The sequence below is a fragment of the Nelusetta ayraudi genome, unplaced genomic scaffold (assembly GCF_046127955.1).
Source record: "Nelusetta ayraudi isolate G7.1 ecotype Tasmania unplaced genomic scaffold, CSIRO-AGI_Nayr_v1 ptg000034l, whole genome shotgun sequence".
Taxonomy (NCBI): Eukaryota; Metazoa; Chordata; class Actinopteri; order Tetraodontiformes; family Monacanthidae; genus Nelusetta; species Nelusetta ayraudi.
Genome location: NW_027466084.1, coordinates 5,322,270 through 5,332,048, shown reverse-complemented (window position 1 = coordinate 5,332,048; position 9,779 = coordinate 5,322,270). Strand labels below are relative to the sequence as shown.

Genomic DNA, 9,779 nt, shown 5'->3' with positions numbered 1-9,779 from the left:
GACCTGTTCTGGAAAAGGTGGGTCAGGGAGTATCTTGCAATGATGCAGGAACGACAAAAATGGCACAAGCCTCGCAGAAACTTCTCCGTTGGGGACCTTGTACTTGTGGTTGAGGACAACTCGCCAAGAAACTCCTGGCTCAAGGGAAGAAGAGACCATGACAGATTCCAGAGGACGTGTTCGCCATGTTCATCCCCAGACCAAGATGTCCGTTCTAGAGTGACCTGTCACCAAACTGTGTCTCTTGTTGGAGGCGGAGTGAGGCTTCCACAATCCACTGTCCTGGAGTCTGGTCTGCTACGGCTCTACACTTACATGCCCCTGTGGTGGTTTAAAATGGAATATATTTGGTTTGAGCAGCAAGGACACTGACCAGCGCCAAAAAGTCTGTCCAGTGATGGACATCTGCAGCTGGCAAGTGACCACAAGACAAGAATACGCCATAGCAGGTCAGAGGTTGCAAGACCAGCTAGAGATCTGTTGGTATAGTCACTCCTTATAAGAGGGCAGCTGTAGCGTTTGGTCCAAGAACAACACCTTCTTGGGATGTCCATAGGACAGGAGACACTATTTTTGACATGCTGGACTCTTTAAAACTGCATGTACTCCAGCATCATCATGGGTTCATCATTGGGTTCATCAGTGTGTGCATCGCCGGTGTGTCCTAGGATGTAGTCGTCTTGTTTTTTTGTAATTCTGGATGACCCCAGGTTCTTGTACACTTTTTCATCTGTCAGTAAACCTGCAAGAAATGCCTCTGATCCTCGCCTACTTTGCTTTATTTCAACTCTTGAACTGACTGATCAGCAACTATGGAAAGCTATGAAACATCAGTTGCCCAGGAGGACCCGGAAAGTATTGCACTGGCCTCGGGTCTTTCTTTTGGTACAACATTTGGCGAGCCAGCCAGGAGAGGCTCGAGATTTGCAAAATACAACCCCCCCCCCCTTCACTCACACACACGTATGCACACACACAAAACGTTGAACTGCCACGTGATGTAACGTGTCTGGTAAGGTTGGTGTAGCCTAGGGTGAAAAATGCGATTATTTGTTTATATTTACATGCTTTTTGTCCCTTATGTGCTCCGGTAGCTGCGCCACCCATAAGCACCATGTTGCGTGATTGCTCCACAGGTGTTTCACGTTTGCAAATTAGTGTAGGGATAAAATAGTAGGGAGCCGTGAGCTGTTCACTCTCACCGTCTCTGAGAAATGGCACCACTGCGGATTTCGTTCACTCTCGCCGCCTCTGAGAAACGGCACCACTGCGGATTTCGTTCACTCCGTTATTGGTCTGCCTCAATTTTCGCTCGATGTCGCTGCCATAAGTTGGTTGTGCAAGGAATTGATGAGTTTGAAAACTGTTGTTTAGCATGAATGCTAACTGTGTTTAACTGCTCTGATCGGGTAACGTTAGCATTTTTTAGCATTGTCTTTTTTGTTGCCGGCTAATGTGTTATGTATTTTGATTTGTGCTCGTTCATTTTTAGTTGTTTACTGGTCCTGTTTTTAATCCAGGCCAGGTGACTAATGAATGGTCGCGAGGAAGAGCTAAACCGAACTGGGGAGAAGAATTGGAGCCGAACATAGCTTCTGGCTCTTGGACGTAAATTCATTTGAACAATAACTACATGGACATTTTTCCCCACACACACGCACACCTTCACTCAGCTGTTCAACGATCTCCTCATGGTCCCGAACTTTTTCATGTTTCTTTTTTCCTTTATTTTCTTGTATTGATTAACTACTGAATTTAGCCAGTTCGAACAGTTAATTGGTTACAGTAACTTGGTTTCCGTACTGCAGTGAATTGGTTTTTTTTGGCCATTATTATTAGTATTATTATTATTATTATTATCATTATTATTAATAATATTCTTGCTGTTTTTGCTGTTGCCTTTGCTGTTTTTTGCTGTTTGGGGGGGTTGTAAATATTAGTTTCCACTCATCACTTAATACACGTATTTGATAAACAATCATTTTGTGTTGTCTTAATTACTTACACCAGCTCCAGCAGACGATCTTGGCTTTTGATCTTATTATTATTATTTTCTAAACTAACTAATTAAAACACCCATTACATTAGCAACAGCAGGCTAACAACGGTTGTTCCAGAAGCAGACCCCGGACGGCGAAGGCAGGCCGGGTGGCGACCTGGAACTGGAACTGGTGCAGGAACCTCGTGGCGTAGGACAGACCTGGACAGACAAACAATCAGAGGAGAGCCGCGCTGGCGGCTAGAGCCTGAGAGCGGCAGCCAAGCAGCCTGGTGGCTCGCTGCTAGACGTCTGCGCCTGTAGTTCAGGAGGCGTTGGCAAAAGCTTGTGGTCCAAGACTTTCCAGGTCGGCAGTAACGGGGCAGGAGAAGCAGGCTCGTGGTCGGACACAGAAGTAGGCTTTACACCGATCATATCGGCTATATCGGATCGGCCGATATTTGGAATTTTTTGAAATGTTCGTGATCGGGCGTCATGTCATAAATCACCGATCCGATCAATGACGTCATGGTCGTGTTGAAACTTTTTTTAATCCGTCTCATTTACTCCAAAGTACAGCAAAGTCACAGCATCGACATGTTTATTTGTTTGTATCCGAGAGCTAAAGATTCATGATTCAAAAAACTGTTTTGAGTACTGTCACTATGTGACGGACAATAAAGTTTCTTTGTTTGTGTCGCCCATGGATGTTGCTGTCGTGAAGATTCAAACGTGTCGGAGGTGTGGAAGTTTTTCAAAGTGAGAGAAACAGACATAGCACAAGCTATCTGCAATATATGCAACGCTACAGTACCTCACCGGGGAACATCGGCAAACAATTTCAACACAACAAATTTAATCAGGTACTTGGAAAAGATATACACGGAGGAGCATGTCGAGTTCAAGAAACGCTGCGTGGAAAAAGAAAAGCAAACTCCGAAACGGATACTAATAGGGTTTCCACCCGTCCCGTTTTTCCCAGAATTTTTCTCTTTTTTCACCACCTGTCCCGGGAAAAATAAAGTCTCTCCCGGGACACAATTTGTCCCGTTTTTAGGGAAAATTACAAAACCTCATTTGATTTCCGTCTGTGGTCTACTCCTGTACAATACGCGATTGTCCCATAAATATTGCTCCTCACGTGATCGGTTATTGGTTTATTTAAACTCCCTGATAGGTGATCGGCCCAAAAATCGTGATCGTGTAAAGCCTACACAGAAGCGAGGTCGAGTTACCAGGACATGAACGCAGGGCGCAGGTCAGGGGAGAAAATGGGTCGAGATCGGGCAGGCAGGCAGGCAGGCAGAACAGGAAACGCTGAAAGGTCATAACAAAGTTAGCAGACAATCTGGCAAGAGTGAGAGTGAGACCAGGGGCCCGTTGCACGAAAGTAGGATTCCGTCATCTGAGATGAGTAAGTAAGCCGCGCTCAACCAATTTACAACACATGTGTCCAGGCTTAATCGGTTGCACAGAAACACATCCACGATGAGAGCACACGGATTCATCAAGCCAGCTGAAACCTATCCTGGATAAGTGCGCGCACGCGGCTTCCTTAAATAGACCCCCGTTATCGAGCTCGGATTCACCGATTCACCATGTCAACACGAGCGGCTTACTTTTCCCCGTCCGAGGAAGAAATCCTCATTGAGGCGTACGAGGAGGTTAAGGACCAAATAAAAAAAAAAAAAAAAAGGCAACACCGCCACGGCGATTAAGCAGAGAGAAAAAGCGTGGCAAAGTATTGCAGACCGTCTGAATGCATAAGTAGTGCACAAATACGAACTCACCGCTCCGCCGAAACCATCGCAATTGCGATCACAAGTTATAATGATAATAATTATTAAAATTATTATTACGATTCTCATTCGAATTGTAATAATAATGACGTGTCTGTCTGTGTACACACAGATCAAACATGACTGGGCCAAAAAGAACATGGCAGCAGATAAAGGTAAAATACAAGAATATCCTGCAGAATGGTAAGTGACAAACTAATGCTTAAGATACACAAGTGTAATTTTGTATGCAGAAGTTGCCTGCTCATATTGTCTGTTGGGTTTTAGCAATTAAAAAGAGCGCGCACAGAAGGGTACAGGTGGGGCGTCCCCAAAAACTGACCTCACCCCAGCAGAGGACTTGGCCTTGGCTATAAGGCCAAGTGATATATTGGATATATTGGATATCCTGGTGAGAGGGACAGCGTTCTTTGCCAGTGCTGTACGCTGGACCAGAAGACAACGGGGGAAGCGAGGTGGTTGTCTGGTTCCTCTAAGGAGGAGAAGTTTGCGCCCACCACTCCCAGGTATATTCCTCTGTAACGTGAATTCCTTGCCCAATAAGATGGATGAACTCCAGCTGCTGGTTTCGCGGGACAACAACTTCAAATCCACGGCTGTTTTTGCGTTCGTGGAGACGCATCTGAAACCGGCAGACCCAGATGAGGCTGTACGGCTGGAGGGTTTTTCCGCGTTTCGTGCCGACAGAGACTTCGAGGCAGTGGCGAAGTCGCGTGGAGGTGGATTAATGTTCTTCGTGAACGATCGCTGGTGTTCCGACGTGACAGTGCTGCAACAACACTGTTCCATTGACATTGAAACTCTCTTCATACTCTGTCGCCCATTCTATTCCCCCCGTGAGTTTAACGTGTTCATCCTCGTGTGTGTTTACGTTCCTCCGGATGCTGACGTCACCGCAGCAGTGGACACACTGACCGAACAGCTGTCGGGGGCGGAGCGTACTTACCCGGACAGTTTGGCTGTGGTGCTCGGGGACTTTAACCAGGCTCATCTGAGCAGGGCTCTCCCCAAATACAGACAGCAGGTCACTTGTGCCACTAGGGGTACGAATATTCTGGATCACTGCTACTGCACTATCCGCCAGGCATACCACTCTGTCCCCCGTGCTGCACTGGGCAATGGAGATCACCATCTCATCCATCTGATCCCTCGCTACAGGCAGAGATTGAAAATATCAAAACCTGTGGTGCGGTGCTTCAGAGTGTGGTCCAGTGAAGCGAGTGAGAGACTCTGTGCATGGTTGGAAAATGCGGGCTGTGACCAGGACTTTGTCGGGTGGGCGGGGCCTGAGGCTGGAAACGACCTGGATGAATACACGGACACTGTGACATCATTCATCAGCCTCGGCGAGGAGGTGTGTGTCCCTATCCGCTCCAGGAAGATCTACAACAACGACAAGCCCTGGTTTTCAGCTCATCTCAGGAGGCTGAGGTCGGAGAAGGAGGGGGCCAGGCGTAGCGGTGACGTGGTTTTGTTTAGGCAGGCCAAGTACAGGTTTGCCAAAGCAGTGAGGGAGGCAAAACATCGCTTCTCCAAGAGACTGCGCCAGCAGCTCTCTGAGGGGAACTCCTCCTCGGTCTAGAAAGGCCTGAAGACCATCACCAACTACAAGCCCAGGTCCCCGCAGGCGGCTGACAACCTCCTCCTCGCGAACGAGCTCAATGACTTTTACTGCAGGTTTGAGAAAGAGAGTTCCCCACCCGCCCTCTCCATCCAACCCCCCCAGCTACAACCACAACCACTACCCCCATACACTAGGGTGTCCCTCTCCTCCCACCCCACATCCTCCCTCTCTGTTACGGAGAGAGAGGTGAAACTGCTGCTCAGGAGTCAGAACCCCCGGAAGGCATCTGGCCCGGATTCTGTCTCCCCCTCTGTCTTGAAGCACTGCGCTGAACAGCTCGCCCTGGTGTTTACCAACATCTTCAACACCTCACTGGAGCTGTGTCGTGTCCCAGCATGCTTCAAGGCTTCAACCATCATCCCCGTCCCCAAGAAGGCCAAGGTCACAGGCCTGAATGACTACAGACCCGTTGCCCTGACCTCGGTGGTCATGAAGGTCCTGGAGCGCCTTGTCCTGGCTCACCTGAAGCGCATCACTGATCCTGAGCTGGACCCGTTGCAGTTTGCGTACAGAGCAAATAGATCCACGGAGGACGCCGTGAACATGGCTCTGCACCACACCCTAAACCATCTGGACACTGCCGGCAACTATGCCAGGATCTTGTTTGTCGACTTCAGTTCGGCCTTCAACACCATCCTACCATCCACCCTGGATCACCAGCTGTCCCTGCTGCAAGTACCTGCCTCCACCTGCAGGTGGATTACGGACTTTCTGACCAACAGGTCTCAGCGTGTGAAGCTAGGGAAGAGCATCTCCAGCTCCAGGTCCACCAGCACCGGTTCCCCACAGGGCTGCGTCCTGTCCCCCCTCCTGTTCTCCCTGTATACCAACACCTGTGTTTCCATCCACCCCTCGGTCAAGCTCCTGAAGTTTGCTGACGACACCACCCTGGTCGGCCTCATCTCCAAGGGGGACGAGTCAGACTACAGGAGGGAGATCGAGCGGCTGCGGAGGTGGTGCAACCACAACAACTTGGAGCTAAATACACTAAAGACAGTGGAGATGGTGGTGGACCTCCGGAGGAGCGCAGCCCCACCCCCTCCCATCATGCTGGAAGGCACCCAGGTGAAGGCCGTAGAGTCCTACAGGTTCCTGGGTATAACCATCTCCCAGGACCTAAAGTGGGAACGTAACATCACGGCCCTTCTGAAAAAGGCCTAGCAGAGGCTGTTCTTCCTTCGGCAGCTGAGGAAATTCAGACTGTCTAGGGATATGATGACCCAGTTCTACACGGCCATCATCGAGTCCATCATCACCCACTCCATCATCACCTGGTTCCCCGCTGCAGCTGCTAAGGATCTTGTCAAGCTGCAGCGGGTGATTCGCTCTGCAGAGAGGGTGATTGGCCGTCCCCTGCCCTCCCTAAAGTCCCTGCACGACTCCAGGGCACTGAGGAGGGCGAGGAAGATCATGGCCGACCCCTCCCACCCTGGTCACGGACTCCTCACCTTGCTCCCCTCTGGGAGAAGGATGCGGCTGCTGAAGGCCACTACAACTCGCCATAAACTGAGCTTCTTCCCCTCAGCCGCCAGGCTGCTCAATGACTCTGGCTTCCCTCCCTCTGCCCCTCCAGTGACACCAGTGACACCAGCACTCACCACCAGCAGTACATAAATTCCTTGCACTAACTAATCCCAACATGCACTTTATCTATATATATATATATTACTATATATATGGTCTTTGTTTACTTCCGCATGGCACTGTGTTGTATGTTTGTTAGTTGATATATATGTGAAAAGAACTGAAATGCACACATGCATTGCCAAAACAAATTTCTACGTGTTTACACAATGGCAAATAAAGAAATCTGAAATCTGAAATCTGAAATCTAAACCGAGGCAAACCTGTGATGGAGGGAATACCTGGGGGCACAGAAACTAGTGTAGGTCCCTCCCAAGATGCCAACCATTTCATACAAGGTATGTTGTATCTCTACATGGGACACATTGACATGAAATGGATTCAAACTATCTGTCTTGGCTTGTCTTGCAGTTTGCGGCAGCAGTGTCACACTGTCACCGGCATCATCAACACCAGCTGACGTTGTTCCGGTGAGTACTGGCATTTAGGCCTGGCAAGTCTAGTCTACTAGCTTCAATACTGATCCTGTTAAATGCGATTGGGTGAAGGCTCCAGTGCAGCAGCCAAAGCAGCATCTGACCTGGATGATGAAGAGACCATCTCCCTAGGGTCCAGAAGGAATGAGGAGGTATCCTGTCAAGCTTATTGACGTTATTTTCTGTCAATAACAGTGAGACCTCATTATTTGGTACCCACACAAAATTTCATTTTTCTAACAGGACCCAGATGCTGTGTATGCAGAGTCATCCAGGCAATATAGTGAGTATCAATGGAAGGATATTCCTTTTATGCAAAATTCCCTGTCATGTGTTTACATAACTCACAAGTCATCAGAAAACTGTATGCCCAACATCTAAAGCGGCAAATTGAGCTGGCCAATGTGGGCATACAGTATAAAAAAAGGAAAATGGAAAACCTTAAAAAAAACTTTGAACTTGAGGTGGGTCATGCTTTCAATGCACACTGTATGCCAACTACATTTGAGACACAAATGTAATAATTATTTTTCTTCTTTCCTCCCCCAGCTCAAGGAACAAGACAGGCCTTGACCCTGAAATAAAATGCAATTGAACTATAATGGTGTGTTTGTTTGCCTACAAAGAGATTACCTTAGTGTTGAGATTGGTTGGAAGTTGAAACACTGGCATCATTAGTAAGGTTAATAGAAAGTCGCTTAATGTAGTTTAATTATTTATTCTGGAAGGTAGTCTGTATCATAATGACATTAAATTGCAAAAAAAAAAAAAAAAAAAAAAAAGTACCTCAATAAACACACCAGTTGCAGCTTTTGTGGCTTGCGGTTGTAAAGTTGTTTCACGTCAAGTGAAACGGACCAATGGCCTATATAAAGGCCCCAACTTGTCAGTTTCTTCCTGCTCCAACAATGGCGTGACGAAGAAGCTCTTGTGGTCAAGAGAGCCTTGAGAAGACAGAGGGTTTTTCGGGACCGGTTGGATCCACTGACCTTTCCTGATGGCCACCTGTACGAGAGGTACAGATTTTCTGCAGATGGCATCAAGTATCTGTGCAGACTGTTGATTCTGGACCCAAATGCACCCAACCACACAGACAACGTTTGAAAGGTTAAAAAAAAAAAAAGGCACAGCTTTATTTCTGGAGAGATGGCAGCTGGTCAGTCGAAAAGAGGGGGAAAAGGGCCAAAAGAATCAACTGCTCCAAACAGGTCAAAAAGGGGCCAACGGCAAAAAAGGAATCCTCTTCTTGGGGAAAAAACAGGTCAAAAACACAAAACTCACGCAAGCGCTGAAGCCCAGGGGAAAAGCTGGAGGCGAGAACCAGGACAGGCAAAGTCAGTAGCCGAGGAGTCAGTCCGGGGTTCCGTGCTGCAGCATCGTGCATGTCAGTGGACCAATCTGGCAGGGAGGAGAGGGAGCAGGGCGGCTAAATAGTCAGGCAGGGAGAGCAGGTGAAGAGAGTTGGTGCTGATTGACCTGGGTGGTGATGCCTTCAGGGAAGAAACGAAAATTAAGCACCAACATGACAGCAAACCATGACATGCACTGACTATGGAGCAAATGGTTTGTGTGGCCATGCGCTTTTTTGCAAGTGGGGGCTTCTTGTACTCAGTTGGGGATGCGGAGCAACTGAACAAGGCCACAATTTGCCGCGCAATTCGTCGTGTGTGTGTGGCTATTAAAGCTCTGGCAGGTGTCTTCATCAGCTTTCCTGGCCACAGGAGACTGTCTGACATCAAAGAGGAGTTTTATAAGATGGCAGGTAAGAAAAACTACAAATTACAGAACTTCTGTTAATAGTCATAGTAGGATACTTATTTTTTTTGGTGTTACAGGTTTCCCAAATGTCATTGGTGCATTGGATTGCACACGTATCAGGATCAAAGCCCCCTCAGGTGCTGATGAGGCAGATTTTGTAAATAGAAAATCCTTTCACAGCATTAATGTTCAGGTAAAAGATTTTTTTTTTTAGATATTGTTAAAAAAAAAAAAAAAAAAAAAAGGAACATGTACATTAATTCTGATGTGTGGTAATAATTTAATAGTTATCTTAGAATTTCAGATGGTCTGCAATGCTGACAGTCTTTTCACTAATGTTGTGGCAAAATGGCCTGGGTCAGTCCATGACTCCAGAGTCTTTCGGTCGTCTGAAATATATCGGCGCCTATCACAAGGTGAGTCACAACTTTTATTAGCCACTTTTTACAAGGTAGCTTTATTGTCAATACTACAAAATATGTAAACCTATACGGGGCATTGAAATGTTGTTATGTCTGTGTGAAGAATATTGCTCTCATTTATGAGGTTGTGCTGATGAG

At 47.4% G+C, this 9,779-nt stretch overlaps 1 long non-coding RNA gene across 1 annotated transcript; it reads left to right on the top strand.

The window, feature by feature from the left end:
* The first annotated feature begins 9,066 nt into the window (after window positions 1–9,066).
* On the top strand, window positions 9,067–9,779 carry LOC142892188 (uncharacterized). Its single transcript, XR_012927382.1, has 3 exons — window positions 9,067–9,223; window positions 9,297–9,412; window positions 9,524–9,779. It is a non-coding gene; the product is annotated as an uncharacterized LOC142892188 (long non-coding RNA).